General features: G+C 35.8%; 1 protein-coding gene across 2 annotated transcripts in view; it reads right to left on the minus strand.

The window, feature by feature from the left end:
* The window catches only part of LOC125801328 (zinc finger protein 239-like), a 157,917-nt gene that overhangs the window by 80,996 nt on the left and 60,679 nt on the right, over positions 1-16,242 (minus strand). The window lies entirely within an intron of this gene.

A 16,242-nucleotide genomic window follows, 5' to 3' on the forward strand; every position in this document is an offset into this window, starting at 1 on the left:
GTTGTGTATGTGCAGGTATGTTGTGGTTCTTTCTCAACGTTTTGTTCTGCTGAACCGACTACTATAGTTTAGATTTTCTGCCTCAACATGAGCCTAAACCGCAGCCTGAACTCCAGCCTGTCTGACCCGATGCATGAACTCGGGTTGGCGAGAATTCCCCCCGCTGTTCTCGGGCTCTCTCAGGTTCAGCAGAGGAAAATGTTCTGTGTTTTAATGTAATAAATCACACTGTGATTTTTGTGCTGATCCACCAGTTACAGCTTATCTGCGCGTTTAAAGCTCAACGCATGAATTAATTGATGCGCTGCGCAGGTCAGGCAGAACGTGCGGGATTGAGTCGGTGATATGTAGGAGATGTATATGCAGTTGCAGACACTTAATAATCTGCTGGGTTATTTTTTGGTGTAAATGTGTAGAGAGAATAAAGGCAGGAGGAGAGAATGAGACCTGCCTCTCCGTCTGCTCTTTAACAAGCATACTAGAGCAGCAGACGAGCTGCTTGAGAAATATTTGGCATTATGATGTAAAATGCATCAGAATAAGTGGATTTCTAAACATGTGTCCACAATATCTGACATAAATTTGTTAAATGACTCTAAACAAGACATCACATATTTCTAAATTACCAATGTTTAAAAATGTAGTAGATCCTGTTAACTAAGTCGTGAGTTTTTAGGAATTTTAATGGTGAATAATGTCTAACTTTTGTCATGTAATAACTAGTTGAAGCATTAATTAAAAATTTTACAGTGTTTCTTACTGTTGTAAGCACAGTTGACTGATGTAAACTAATTGTTAATGTTACCTTTATTTAAAATATTTTGTTACATATACAGATATGCCTAACAACGTGACTTAAGTTTGAACAGAAGTAACATTATAAAGAAAAAATATTTATTTCAGCTGCTGACAGCATGTTTTATACTGTACTATTCCACAATAGTACAATTTATTATTTATTTTATTATCTACAGTATTTCATGCATTTATAAGTTTAAAAAATAACTTTTTAGTTTTAAACACTGGCTGTATTTGGAATGGCATACAACTATACTGCATACTGCACTAGTATGTACTGCATACTACACACTGCCCAGTATGTAGTATTCGGTACTCAAACAATTTTGATTGTAGTACCCTACACGCTCCTGTGACTAGGGTTGCAGCGGTAACCGGTTTCACGGTATACCGTGGTATTAAAATGCACGGTTATCATACCGTGTGTGTTTGCTTATTACCGGTAAAACGCAAGCCAGCGGAGAAAGTCACCCGCGCATGCGCAACTCTGCTCCGCTTCAGCTACTCAGCACACAGCGGTGAGAATGGCAGAAAGTGCATCAGACTAGAGCTTAGATTCTCTGCCCGAACCAGACCTGACCCGAGGACCGACCCGAAATCGGGTCCGTTCGGGCCGAGATTTCCCACCACATTCCTCGGGCCGGGTCGGGTTGGGCTCCAGAAAATAGTCTGAGATGTAGGCATCTGTTTTTTAATTATATATTTTAGTTTTAAATAAAGCTCTGGTGTGATAATCACAATGTTAATGCTAAGTAACCAATTATTATTGTTAATGAAAACGAACCAAATAACGAAAACTGAAAGTGAAACTTAACTAACTTATTTATAAGCGCTGTTTTCACTCCCGCAGTTCTACAGCGGGAGGTGTTGTGCCGATTCTGTCCGCGAAGCGGGAGTCGGATTGAGCAGGGAGTCGGATTCGGCATAACAGCGGCAGCGCGGCTGCACCTCGCGGTCCGCGGTGTTAGTTGTAAGCGCTCGCGCTAGCCGCAAAATACGACAGAAAACACTGAGAAACTGCAGAATTATGAATTGGACTAAAATGAGCACGAGGAGATAAAAGATAACCTTTACCTGTGAGTAGCTCACATCAGAACACGCAAATCTCTCTCTCTCTCTGTGTGTCTCTCTCTCTCGCACGTGAACTTCTCCGCACTGTGTTTAGCTGTTCTTAAAAATCATTTTTATTAAATAATAGTTCTATGCTAGTGTTAATTAACATAATTCTGATCATATTTCGCTCATTCAAACAGCCTGAAAACAGACTTGTAATCTTGTAATCAACAAGCTTGTAATCAATGTGGCCGTAGTCACAGCTAAAGGAGGAAATACATCAAACCTGTTCTCCCATCTCCGAGAACACCACCCCGCTGTGCAGCGCAAAGTATGTGTTCAGTTTATAATTTTACCTAAATAACCTAAATAAAACTTCTTTGTAGTCGTGCACAACCCATGCGGTAAGCGCCCGCAAAAGCGCTGAGTTATCCGAAATTTGGGCACGCAGGTACAGGCGTGAAGTGCGTGCTACAATGGATTCACGTGTCCGTGTAAAGGTCCTGGCCGGACTGGATGTGAAAGACGCCATTCATTTACATGCGTTAATTTTCAAATTCTGACGTGCCTGTTTTTCATATGTTGAAGGTTTTAAGGTGTGAAAGCCTTAAAATAGAAATCTCTATTGTGAGGATCATGTCAGAAATAAATCCCCTCTTTCTGCAGTATCTGGTTATATACCAACTTTTTTATATATATATATATATACACTCTTAATGCCCTTAAGAGTAGTGGAAAAACATGGTTTCCTTCACCTGATGGTGTAGTTTCTACAATAAATAGTTAATTGAACAAAAAAACTTTTGTAATTTCTTTAAGGGTCAGTTTAATAATATATGTAACAAACTGTGATACCGTGATACCGCGGTATTTTCCGAGACGGTTATCATACCGTGAAAATCTCATACCGTTGCAACCCTACCCGTGACACACCAGTCAATGCTCTGTCAGCACCCCCCCTCCGCCCACCACAATATCATCGACAATCGCGTTGTTTCACTGTAAACATCGTCATCTGCCCATCGAGGAGACATCGTCCAACCCTAATTACTGTCATTGTTTAAGATGTATGCTTCGGACATCATTGGTCACATGATCAATGTAGAATGAATCAAGCTTCGGCACCGTGATTCAAACCACTGCATGTTGTTTTTTCAGCACACGTTTCTTTATTTCTTTCTTTCTTTAAGTTCTCAGTTTCTAGTGAGACCAGAACAGAATTAAGAGTGTCTGAACAGTGGGAAGTCCTTATAAAGGCACTAAACAGGTGGCTGGAAGACCACCAGCGCCCTATTTTATCCCTATTCTGAAAGCAGCGTGAGATGCATGCTTTATGATGAATTTCACCAGATCAGCGCTCAGATAAATACATGGTGGACGGAGCCGGCACTGCCAGGGAGTGTCTCTACAAATGTAAGGAATTTTCTCCTGTATTCCCACTCACCGCTGCATGTGTTTATCAGACTAGTATGTTTTAGACTCTTTTAAGTTGTTTTCCAGTGTTGTTTTTGCCTGTACGTTATGTAATGTAAGACCTGACCGGGTGAAGCTACCATTAGCTTATCACGCTAATTTACCGGGTAAGCTAACACGCATCTAGCCGACTTACAGAGTACCAAACGCGGCTGCAGTGCTGAAGAAACCCCGCTAGGAAACTAAGATAACCCGGCCGTCCAGTATTACAAAACCTTTAACTGTTTTAAGTCACTGTTAGGTATAAGTTATTTAATGTGTAAATAGTTTAAATATATAAATAAAACTGACAATACTCGGAGTATGAAGTGAGGGAAAGTGTATAATTAAAGTAAATCAGGAATATTAAAGTTAATCTGTAATATTTGGGTGAGTAAAAAAAATATCTGCCGTTGCTTTAAGATTTATCCTGAGGTAAGTGTTTAATAACTTTAGTTATTAGTAAACAGAGCTCACGAGCACAGCACGCTAGACGTGATGCGGTATGCTGACTCCAGAGCGTGTCCCGAACGCGCTGCCTCATAATATCCTTTATGGGTGAAAATGCTGCCGAACAAGGGAGTCATTGCCTTTAAAGGCAATGACTACCTAGGCAGCTGTCTTCGGATTGGACCGCACCTTATATCTTAACAAAATGCAATAATGCAAACACTGTATGTAAAATGCCATTGTTTACAATGCACTTATAGCTAACCGGAAATGAAAATGCCGGTATAGATGAAGGCGAAAGTCTTACGTGCATAGAGCCTATTACAGTATATTAGAAAAAAAACGTGATTGAGAGTTGTCTGTTTTGCCATTGAAACCCATGGGGATGGGTGGAGTTACACAGCTTTCTGCAGCCGAACAGCAGGGGGCGCCCGACCTGTGGTGGCTTCACTTTTGAGAGATGATGCTCTGTCCAGCTATACACAGTCTATGGTTTAACTGATTTAGGCAGTTCTGTTCAGTTAAATGACTTGCTTTTATTTTAATATTCACTGGCATTTTTGTCTTTTCCAGAAATAAAAATATTCTCCTGAAATTCACCACCAACAACCAGGATATTTATCAAAAGATCAAAGTTAAACTGCTGAAAGAGGGGAAGCACAAGCCATCCTGAAGAATCTGGAGAACACACAAAAATAGTTTGCTACATTTAACAGACAAATAAAGCCAAGTCCCGACATGGAGAAACATCAGCACTCTGTCAAGAGTTTTACTAAACAGAGTGATCTCAAAAAACACCAGCGCATTCACACAGGAGAAAAACCGTACCACTGCTCAGACTGTGGGAAGAGTTTTAATCAACAGAGTACTTTCAAAACACATCAGCGCATTCACACAGGAGAGAAACCGTACCACTGCTCAGACTGTGGGAAGAGTTTTAATCAACAGGGTCATCTCAAACTGCACCAGCGCATTCACAAAGGAGAGAAACCGTACCACTGCTCAGACTGTGGGAAGAGTTTTAATCAACAGAGTACTCTCCAACAACACCAGCGCATTCACACAGGAGAGAAACCGTATCACTGCTCAGACTGTGGGAGGAGTTTTACAGCACAGAGTGATCTCAAAAAACACCAGCGCATTCACACAGGAGAGAAACCGTATCACTGCTCAGACTGTGGGAAGAGTTTTAATCAACAGAGTAATCTCAAAATACACCAACGCATTCACACAGGAGAGAAACCGTATCACTGCTCAGACTGTGGGAGGAGTTTTAATCAACAGAGTAATCTCAAAATACACCAGCGCATTCACACAGGAGTAAAACCATATTACTGTTCAGACTGTGGGAAGAGTTTTACTACCCAGAGTGATTTTAAAATACACCAGCGCATTCACACAGAAGAGAAACCGTATCACTGTTCAGATTGTGAGAAGAGTTTTGCTACACAGAGTCAACTTAAAAATCATCAGCGCGTTCACACAGGAGAGAAAACTGTCCCAAATTTGTTCCACGGCAATAAAAAGCTTTCAGACAGAACACCTTATCCTACACAAATGTTTCACTCTGTCACTTGGGACACGTTCCACCAGAAATAAACATGAACTGAATTTAACAATGGATTTTACAGGTTCAGCAAAAAGAATCGGATCCAGATGATGTTTATTGAAATTAATGTTATGTTTTCTCGTACGTTTGATATTCCAGGACATTCACTCGTTGATGTACTTTTACTCTTTTCTAATATATATTTATATATATATGTAATGCTGAAACTATTTTTCCAGTAAACTTTCATACATTTTAAATTCTAAGCTCTGACTCATTGGTCATCATTTCGTGTTCATAACACTAACTTTACCAAGTGCAGATGCGGTCACTGCACTGCCGTGCCGACTGCAACCGAGTGTATTTGCTGTCAGGAGGCTAACGTGGACCATTTGCTCAGAGATCTTCCCTGCAGAACCCTGAGCAGAACTTTTCAGATGCTTGTCTGAGAGCCAGAATTTTTGGAGGTGTCTATTCTCTCTCTATGTGAGGTCCATGCAGAAACCCTGCAGCCCGTCAACAGCAGGTATTGCCATCCCATGAACTAGCCTGTTTATATACATTTAAATATTTAGCATGTAAAGTTCAAAATTCATTAAGACTGATTGTTGATAAACCGTTCAGTTTGTAAGTTAAAAGGCTTGCTGGGTAGCTAGCTTTATTTAGCTAGTGTAAGCTAGCATTGGCTAGCTATCTTAAAAAGGCTAGCATTAGCTATTTAGCTCACTAACTTAGCAGGCTAAGTAGCTAATGCTAGCTTTGTTATCTGTTAACTGTCAGCTGTGTGTCGTTTGGCTCATTCCGTGCAGCTCACAGCTGCTGCTTTTATAGTAACTCCAGTCGGACGGTCTGTACATCCCAGCTGTTCAGAGTTAAAATTAAAAAGGAGGAAAAAAGCCTCGGACTTCAGCTTATTTGTCCAGCGAACGACTAAATTAATGCTCTTGACTCAAAAACCCTTTCCTCCATAGTCTTCGTGTAGAAAATGCTCGCTACTAACCCTAGCATTGTGGCTAACCCTATAAAATTATACTACACCCAGTATTGCTACACCCAGGGGCAATACAAAGGTGCCCTCTTTGCATCTATTTTTGGTTTGGCTTTTATTATCCATTAAGGAACCAGTGTGGGCTAATAGTTATTTATATGTTAGGTGTTGGAGAACCAACCTCGAGACGTCACTTACAGCGCTGGAACAAGATGGCGCTACACTTACTTAAAAAATGACGTTTAGATTGCTTATTATTTTAACTCAGTTTCACTGACAACTGTTAAAACTCATCTTGCGAATTATATTAAATATTGAAGTGTTTCATGTCCACTTTAATATTAGCTAATGTAGCTAACTAAGACATTCCAAACTGAAAAAAAGTAGATAAAGTTAGCTAAAGTAGATAACTAAAATATTCCACACTGAAATAATGTAGTTAACATTAGCTAGCTAGCTAAATCATTCCACACTGAAATTAAGCAGTTAAAATTACCTAAAGTAGCTAACTCAAACATTCCACACTGAAATAGAGTAGTTGACATTAGTTAACCTAGCTAGCTAAAACATCCCACACTGGAAAAAAAGGGGGTTAAAATTACCTAAAGTACCCAGCTGAAAGAGTACACACTGAAATAAAGTTGTTAATATTAGCTAACCTAGCTAGCTATAAAGATTCCACACTGAAATTAAGCAGTTAAAATTACCTAAAGTAGCTAACTCAAACATTCCACACTAAAATAAAGTAGTTAACATTAGCTAACCTAGCTAACTAAAACATTCCACACTAAAATAATGTAGTTAACATTAGCTAACCTAGCTAGCTAAAACATTCCACACTGAAATTAAGCAGTTAAAATTACCTAAAGTAGCTAACTCAAACATTCCACACTGAAATAGAGTAGTTAACATTAGCTAACCTAGCTAGCTAAAACATCCCACACTGGAAAAAAATGGGGTTAAAATTACCTAAAGTACCTAGCTGAAAGAGTACACACTGAAATAAAGTTGTTAATATTAGCTAACCTAGCTAGCTATAAAGATTCCACACTGAAATTAAGCAGTTAAAATTACCTAAAGTAGCTAACTCAAACATTCCACACTAAAATAAAGTAGTTAACATTAGCTAACCTAGCTAACTAAAACATTCCACACTAAAATAATGTAGTTAACATTAGCTAACCTAGCTAGCTAAAACATTCCACACTGAAATTAAGCAGTTAAAATTACCTAAAGTAGCTAACTCAAACATTCCACACTAAAATAATGTAGTTAACATTAGCTAACCTAGCTAACTAAATCTTTCCACTTTGAAATGAAGTAAAAATAAGCTAACGTAGCTAGCTAAAACATTCCACACTGAAACACGGTTAACATTAGCTAACATAGCTAGCTAAATTATTCCACTCTTAAATAAAGTAGTTAACATTGGTTAACCTAGCTAGCTAAAAAATTGCTAATCTAGCTAGGTAAGTCATTCCACACTGAAATAAAGTAGTTAACATTAGCTAATATAGCTTGCTAAATAATTCCACACTTAAATACAGTAGTTAAGCTAACCTAACTAGCTAAATCTTTCCACTTTGAAATGAAGTAAACATTGGCTAACCTAGCTAGCTGAAACATTCCACACTGATATATAGTTAATATTAGTTAACCTAGCTAGCTAGATCGTTCCACTTTCAAATAAATTAAACATTAGCTAACCAAGCTAACTAAATCATTCCACACTGAAATAGAGTAGTTAACATTAGCTAACCTAGCTAGCTAAACAATTCCACTCTGAAATAAAGTATTTAACATTAGCTAACCTAGCTAGCTAAATTTTCCACTTTTAAATAAATTAGACATTTAGCTAACCTAGCTAATTACAACATTCCACACTGAAATAAAGTGGTTACATTTAGCTAACCTAGCTAGCTAAAACATTCCACACTGAAATAAAATATTTTCTAAGAACATCTCAGTAAGACAGGTTATTGTTAGTTGTTAAGGTTGTCTGTCAGTTTAAAGTATAGTTTGCTAGCAATCATTTTCTGATTATCACCACTTAGTATCTGCAGGTCCCCATTAACAATTAATTAAATTAATAAGTAATACCAACAAATTACACTTCTTACTAGTTGTTTCTAAGTTGATTTCTGCTCGCAGTCCTTATTAATTACTTTAATACTTAATTGTTTTAAGACATATTAAAAACAAGTTCATACATTTTTACACCCAGTTACAATGACTAGTATGAAGTCCTTTTTCATGAAGCAATGTTTACCCAGCTATTAAAACACTCACTGATGTTATTCGCTCCTGCACAGTCACAAAGCCTTTTGCAGATCTGATCTGAGAAGCTTTGTCTCAACGCTTGATGGACAGACTATGTTTGCTGCCTTTTCCACATTTTTTTATCTTTCAGGCATGTTGCATGTCCTGTAAATGTCAGTGTTGGCATTTATGTATGCTTTCTCATTTTTAATCTATATGATTTTTAAACATATAGGTCTGATCCAGGGTCACTTTTCCCTCTGTCAGGTATAAAGTAAACACTGACGACTCATCCCTCAGTGCACAGAGGGGATTAGTTGTGAGATCAGCTGACACAGTCTCTTCGAAAGTGAAGGATACTGCAGTTGTTTGGGTCACTTTCGCAACACATTTTAGGTGAATGTAACATCCTCTCTGGTAGGGCGAAGCTCTTCCAAAGTTTTGTTCCATCTAAAAAAATAAATAAATACATAGCCACAATCATAATCTCTTCATTATAATTCAGGTATAAAACAGATCTATAAACTAATTTTGACTAGTCTTGTTAGCAGGATCATTAATGTTGTTTTTAATAGTAATATGTTTCCATTGATTTACATGAAATCTCACTTACATAATTCTCATTTTTACTACTGAAAATTCAATTCAATTAGTATTATTTAGAAATCCCTTACAGAAGTGTGGAATTTTACTAGTAAAAAAGTGATTATAGACAAGGGAAGTTTAATGTAAATCAGACAACTCCGTGTAGATATCTATATTTTATTTCTCCATATAAAAAATACACTTTTTTTCTAGTGAAAAATAATTTTAGAGATATTTGATATCAGATGAATAAACATTTGTATAATCAGAATTTATAATTAATATGGGTTGAGATGGATTGGATTGATTTGTACTAATAAAACATATTAAATAATATTAGATAACTGTAACTGGAGTTTTTACTGTTTTCCCATTTAAATCCATTTTTCATACAACCGCTTGCAAATTTAAAAATACAATATAGCCATGTAAAGCCGTTTTAGCCTAAAGCCACACCAGCGATACAACTCTGGTTTCAGATATTACCTCATATCCTCAATGTAGTTCTGACTTACCATTGATTTACATTGGATTTTACTTTTTTTTTTTTACTGGAAAAACTCCAGTTACACATATATACAATGACTTTGAATTACAATTTCTACTAATAAAAATATATTTTTACTTTGATCTTATTTTAATATATTTTTAATTTATTATCATTAGTGTAAAATACAATTTACCAATCTAAATTCCAAAATTTCGTAAATATAATAATAATAATAATAATAATAATAACAAGGCTAATGATTTACATGGAAATAGATTCTCTTTTATCTACAATTACATTATTACTAGTAGCAATTGAATTTGCAGATATTTTGAAGGAAATTGTAATTGTTAAAACCCCAGTTATAAATAGGAAAAATATTATTAACACTAAAACCTGAACTATACATACCCAAAATTAAATTAAAAAAAATATGGCACTAGGTAGAATTATAGTGAATAAATCTGTAACTGGAGTTCTTACTAATAAAACTACTAGACTTCAGAATAACTGAATGGGTATTTAATCCCTTTTTCCCCACAAGAAAGGCAACAAATTGTCCTGACAAATGATTGTCCAGCGATTTACACTATTTATTCTATAGTCAAACTTTAGTTTTAGTTGATTTGAGTGTAGTATAGTGTAATCCACAGTGTAATTAATGTAAAACATGGAGCAAGATAACTACAAGATACATTAAACATTAAAAGCGCTACATTCAAATGCAAATATGAGAACAATAAAATTATTTGCTTCCAATGTGTATTATATGTATTAAAAAATAACAATTTAAATAACAAATACTAAACTCTGAAAATAAAATTGATAGACCATTCATTTAATGCAATCCAAAATATCTATATATTTAATCGAAACACTGATTTATTTTTAGGGGCATCCCTTGGTGAACTGGGCATGAAGGAGTTTGCTCAGAGATCTTTATCTTGTTCACAGTGGATGGCTCTGACCCTGCTGCACTTTTGTTGCATGGTTCTAATGAGCCCCCTTCATCTGCAAGATGCAGTAATGAGACCGGTTACATTTTGATTTTTTGTAATTTTTAGTAAATGTTGTTTAATTTGAATGTTTTAAACATTCCAATTTAATGTGACATTGTATTCACTGAACTTTTCATATAATATAAAATATGAATATAAAACATTAAAATATTATTTGAAAGGGAGAATTATAAAATGAACTTTACACTAAAAATATTATTTGAAAGGGAGAATTATACAATTAGAATTGTTTCTGCTACACAAATTCTGCAGCTGCAGCCTGCTGACTGTTAAGATATAAGTATATATTATAATGTCTATGGAGTTAGAATAAAAGTTCTGAAACTTTTATGGTTGTTTTGTCCATATAGTGAAACTGATCTAGGTACTTTTGGATAATTTACCTGCTTTTATTTTAATGTACAATTCATTCATTTTTGTTTTTTCCAGAAATAAAAATATTCCAGGTTTTCTCCAGAAATTCATCACTACCAACAACCAGGATAATTAACAAAAAGCAAAGTTAAACTGCTGAAAGAGTTGAAGCACAAGCCGTCCTGAAGAATCTCCAGAACACGCAGAAATCGTTTGCCACATTAAACAGACAAATGAAGTCCCGACATGGAGAAACATCAGCACTCTGTCAAGAGTTTTACTAAACAGAGTGATCTCAAAACACACCAGCGCGTTCACACAGGAGAGAAAACTATCCCAAATCTTTTCCGCTGCAATTAAAAGTGCAAATCGTAAATCTTTCAGACAGAACACCTTATCCTACACAAATGTTTCACTTTGTCACTTGGGACACGTTCCACCAGAAACAAACATGAACTGAATTTAACAATGGATTTTACAGGTTCAGCAAAATGAATCTGATCCAGGGATGACGTTTATTAAATTCCTTGTTATGTCTTCTTGTATGTTTGATATTCCAGGACATTCTTCGTGAGACAGAGCTCAGATTTTAAGGTAGTTACGGTAAGAGTTCTGTACTGAAGAAGGGAAGGTCGTTCGAGCGAGGGCACTGCCAGTGTTTGCTCCAGATGTTAGAATTGCATAACTTAAGCCTTAAAATTTAGATGTCGTAGTTGTCAGGAGTAGAGTAGGATTCTTAGCTTACAATTAATAGTTTAGAATCAAACCTTCAGCGCTTATGATTAGAAGGATTTCAAAGCATTTAATCTCTTTTCTATGCAGAATTGATTATTTTCCATTCATTTCTGGTATCTCTATGGAAGCCGTCCACAGTTTGTTTACTTCAGTTTGTACCTCAGTGTAGCATAGCTTAGCCTAAAGCTATTAACCACCAGGCCCACCCATATGAAAGGATAAGGGGAAAACACTAAGCCACTCCAGAGAGTGCTCCCAAAAGTGAGACCCAGAGCTACAGAGAGACGACACTGTGCCGGGTACTGTCATGTAGACCAGAGAGGAGCATCCAGACCCGCAGAGAGACCAAAAAATCCTTTCCAGAGTTTAAATAAAACACTCCAGCTGTAGTTCCCATACTGAAATCAACCCAAATCAGGCTTGTGTAGTGCAGTAAGGTTGCAGACTCATTCACTCCCTCTGCTGGTGTTCTCCTTGGTCTATGGTTCAGTCTGATTAAAAATCTGTTACCATAGAGGGATATAGAGGTATATTTGGTTGTTGTGTTACTCAAGCTATATACTCTAATCCTTTTCTTATTGGATATCATATCTTGCTTAATGTTTTTTTTTTTTGTGTGATTTTCAAAGTTTCTAAGAACATTCAAATTATTTAGTTTCCTCTTCTTTTTTTCCAGTACCAACTATTATGTTTGTATTGCTTCACCTCTACATTTACTTATATGCCTGTGTTTCAACAAAAAAATACTTTTATATTGAAATATCCACCCAAGAAATGGTTGATAACCTCACTGTGACCCTGATGGATCTTCAGAATGTCTTATGTTATTATTGTGTAAGTACTAACAGGCACCCAAATGAGAATTCCAATAATGGACTTGGGTAAAGTAAAAAAAACATCCGGTTACTGCCAGCCTACCAAGATACAGAGCTTTTAGCAGATGCTCCCAACAGGTTTACAATGCTAGTAAGTAAGTAATCTCTATTTGTATAGCACTTTTCCAGAGCAACTCACAAAGTGTTTTTACAGATTACAGCAGTGGTGTGCAGTAAGGCCCTTCTAATTATAGTTATTGTAAACTATGAGCAAATATTTTATGAATTAACTAAAATAAAAAACAGCAACTAAATAAAAGCATTAGTCTGTGTTTTTCAGTGGCTATGGGACTCTTATCTGACTGACAGCAGTTCTAACCAATCAAAGCTTTTTAAAATGACTTCTGCCCCTCCCGTGTGTCTGAGTGACCCTTCTACTGATTTTGTGAAGGTTGTAGTAATGAGTCTTTAGCAAAGTCGCAAGACAATCTAACCAATCAGATTCATGATTTTCACTACGGGGGTGGAGCCATGGCTGTCAAACCCCTTTTCAGTGTTCTAATGGAAGGGGCTATGCGTTGCTTAGTGTAAAATAGTGTTCAATAGTTAGCTAACTATAATGGAACTGCAACGGTAAATGAGACAAATATTATGTCATATCACATAAAAAAAACTTTTTAAAGGCTGCCCTTCAATGTGAAACTTATTCACAGTAATAGGCTGCCTGACTGGTGAGTTTTTGTGTGTACTTAATGTTTTGGATGACCTGGCGTCTTGTAGGCATACAAATGAGTGACATTGCCTGTCCCTGACCACCTCTGTTTGCCTAGTCCTGTAAATAAACCTGTTTACTAATCAGCGCTCGTATCCTCGGGTCCTGGTATTCGTCACACATTTACTCCTTATATTAAATAATCAATGCTTCACTTTGTGATGGTCACCATGCCTATTCAAAATTTACCATGCAAGTTAACACTGTTCAAAATTTTAATAAAAAAATAAAATTAACTAACATTTAGTTAGGTTAGCTAACATTTACTTTATTTTAGTGTGGAATGTTTTAGCTAGCTAGGTTAGCTAATGTTAACTACTTTATTTCAGTGTGGAATGTTTTAGCTAGCTAGGTTAGCTAATGTTAACTACTTTATTTCAGTGTGGAATGTTTTAGCTAGCTAGGTTAATTAATAATTACTGCTTTATTTCAGTGTGGAATGTTTTATCTAGCTAGGTTAGCTAATGTTAACTACTTTATTTCAGTGTGGAATGTTTTAGCTAGCTAGGTTAGCTAATGTTAACTACTTTATTTCAGTGTGGAATGTTTTAGCTAGCTAGGTTAGCTAACGTTAACTACTTTATTTCAGTGTGGAATGTTTTAGCTAGCTAGGTTAGCTAATGTTAACTACTTTATTTCAGTGTGTAATGTTTTAGCTAGCTAGGTTAGCTAATGTTAACTACTTTATTTCAGTGTGGAATGTTTTAGCTAGCTAGGTTAATTAATAATTACTGCTTTATTTCAGTGTGGAATGTTTTATCTAGCTAGGTTAGCTAATGTTAACTACTTTATTTCAGTGTGGAATGTTTTAGCTAGCTAGGTTAGCTAATGTTAACTACTTTATTTCAGTGTGTACTGTTTCAGCTAGCTAGGTTAGCTAACGTTAACTACTTTATTTCAGTGTGGAATGTTTTAGCTAGCTAGGTTAGCTAATGTTAACTACTTTATTTCAGTGTGGAATGTTTTAGCTAGCTACGTTAGCTAATGTTAACTACTTTATTTCAGTGTGTAATGTTTTATCTAGCTAGGTTAGCTAATGTTTACTTTATTTCAGAGTGAAAAGATTTAGCTAGCTACGTTAGCTAATGTTAACTACTTTATTTCAGTGTGTAATGTTTCAGCTAGCAACTTTAGGTAATTTGAACGACTTTATTTCAGTGTGGAATCTTTATAGCTAGCTAGGTTAGCTAATATTAACTATTTTATTTCAGTGTGGAATGTTTTAGCTAGCTAGGTTAGCTAATATTAATTACTTTATTTCAGTGTGTACTGTTTCAGCTAGCTAGGTTAGCTAATGTTAACTACTTTATTTCAGTGTGGAATGTTTTAGCTAGCTAGGTTAGCTAATATTAACTACTTTATTTCAGTGTGGAATGTTTTATCTAGCTAGGTTAGCTAATGTTAACTACTTTATTTCAGTGTGGAATGTTTTAGCTAGCTAGGTTAGCTAATGTTAACTACTTTATTTCAGTGTGGAATGTTTTAGCTAGCTAGGTTAGCTAACGTTAACTACTTTATTTCAGTGTGGAATGTTTTAGCTAGCTAGGTTAGCTAACGTTAACTACTTTATTTCAGTGTGGAATGTTTTAGCTAGCTAGGTTAGCTAATGTTAACTACTTTATTTCAGTGTGGAATGTTTTAGCTAGCTACGTTAGCTAATGTTAACTACTTTATTTCAGTGTGTAATGTTTTATCTAGCTAGGTTAGCTAATGTTTACTTTATTTCAGAGTGAAAAGATTTAGCTAGCTACGTTAGCTAATGTTAACTACTTTATTTCAGTGTGTAATGTTTCAGCTAGCAACTTTAGGTAATTTGAACTACTTTATTTCAGTGTGGAATCTTTATAGCTAGCTAGGTTAGCTAATATTAACTATTTTATTTCAGTGTGGAATGTTTTAGCTAGCTAGGTTAGCTAATATTAATTACTTTATTTCAGTGTGTACTGTTTCAGCTAGCTACTTTAGGTAGTTTTAACAATTTATTTCAGTGTGGGATGTGTTAGCTAGCTAGGTTAGCTAATGTTAACTTTATTTCAAAGTGAAAAGATTTAGCTAGCTACATTAGCTAATGTTAACTACTTTATTTCAGTGTGTAATGTTTCAGCTAGCTACTTTAGGTAATTTTAACTACTTTGTTTCAGTGTTTAATGTTTTAGCTAGCTACTTTAGGTAATTTTAACTACTTTGTTTACATGTGGAATGTTTTAGCTAGCTACTTTAGGTCATTTTAACTACTTTGTTTACATGTGGAATGTTTTAGCTAGCTAGATTAGCTAATGTTAACTACTTTATTTCAGAGTGCAAAGATTAAGCCAGCTAGGTTAGCTAATGTTAACTACATTATTTCAGTGTGGAATACTTTAGTTATCTACTTTAGCTAACGTTATCTACTTTTTTCAGTTTGGAATGTCTTAATTAGCTACATTAGCTAATATTAAAGTGGACATGAAACACTTCAATATTTAATATAATTCGCAAGATGAGTTTGTACTCTAACACATTTTATTAGTTTAACAGTTGTCAGTGAAACTGAGTTAAAATAATAAGCAATCTAAACGTCATTTTTTAAGTAAGTGTAGCGCCATCTTGTCCCAGCGCTGAAAGTGACGTCTCGAGGTTGGTTCTCCAACGCCTAACACATAAATAACTATTAGCCTACACTGGTTCCTCAATGGATAATAAAAGCCAAACCAAAAATAGATGCAAAGAGGGCACCTTTGTATTGCCCCTGGGTGTAGCAATACTGGGTGTAGTATAATTTTATAGGGTTAGCACAATGCTAGGGTTAGTAGCAAGCATTTTCTACACGAAGACTATGGAGGAGAGGGTTGTTGAGTCAGGAGCATTAATTTAGTCGTTCGCTGGACAAATAAGCTTAAGTCCGAGGCTTTTTTCCTCCTTTTTAATTTTAACTCTGAACAGC

This window comes from Astyanax mexicanus, chromosome 4 (genome assembly GCF_023375975.1).
Source record: "Astyanax mexicanus isolate ESR-SI-001 chromosome 4, AstMex3_surface, whole genome shotgun sequence".
Lineage (NCBI taxonomy): Eukaryota > Metazoa > Chordata > Actinopteri > Characiformes > Acestrorhamphidae > Astyanax > Astyanax mexicanus.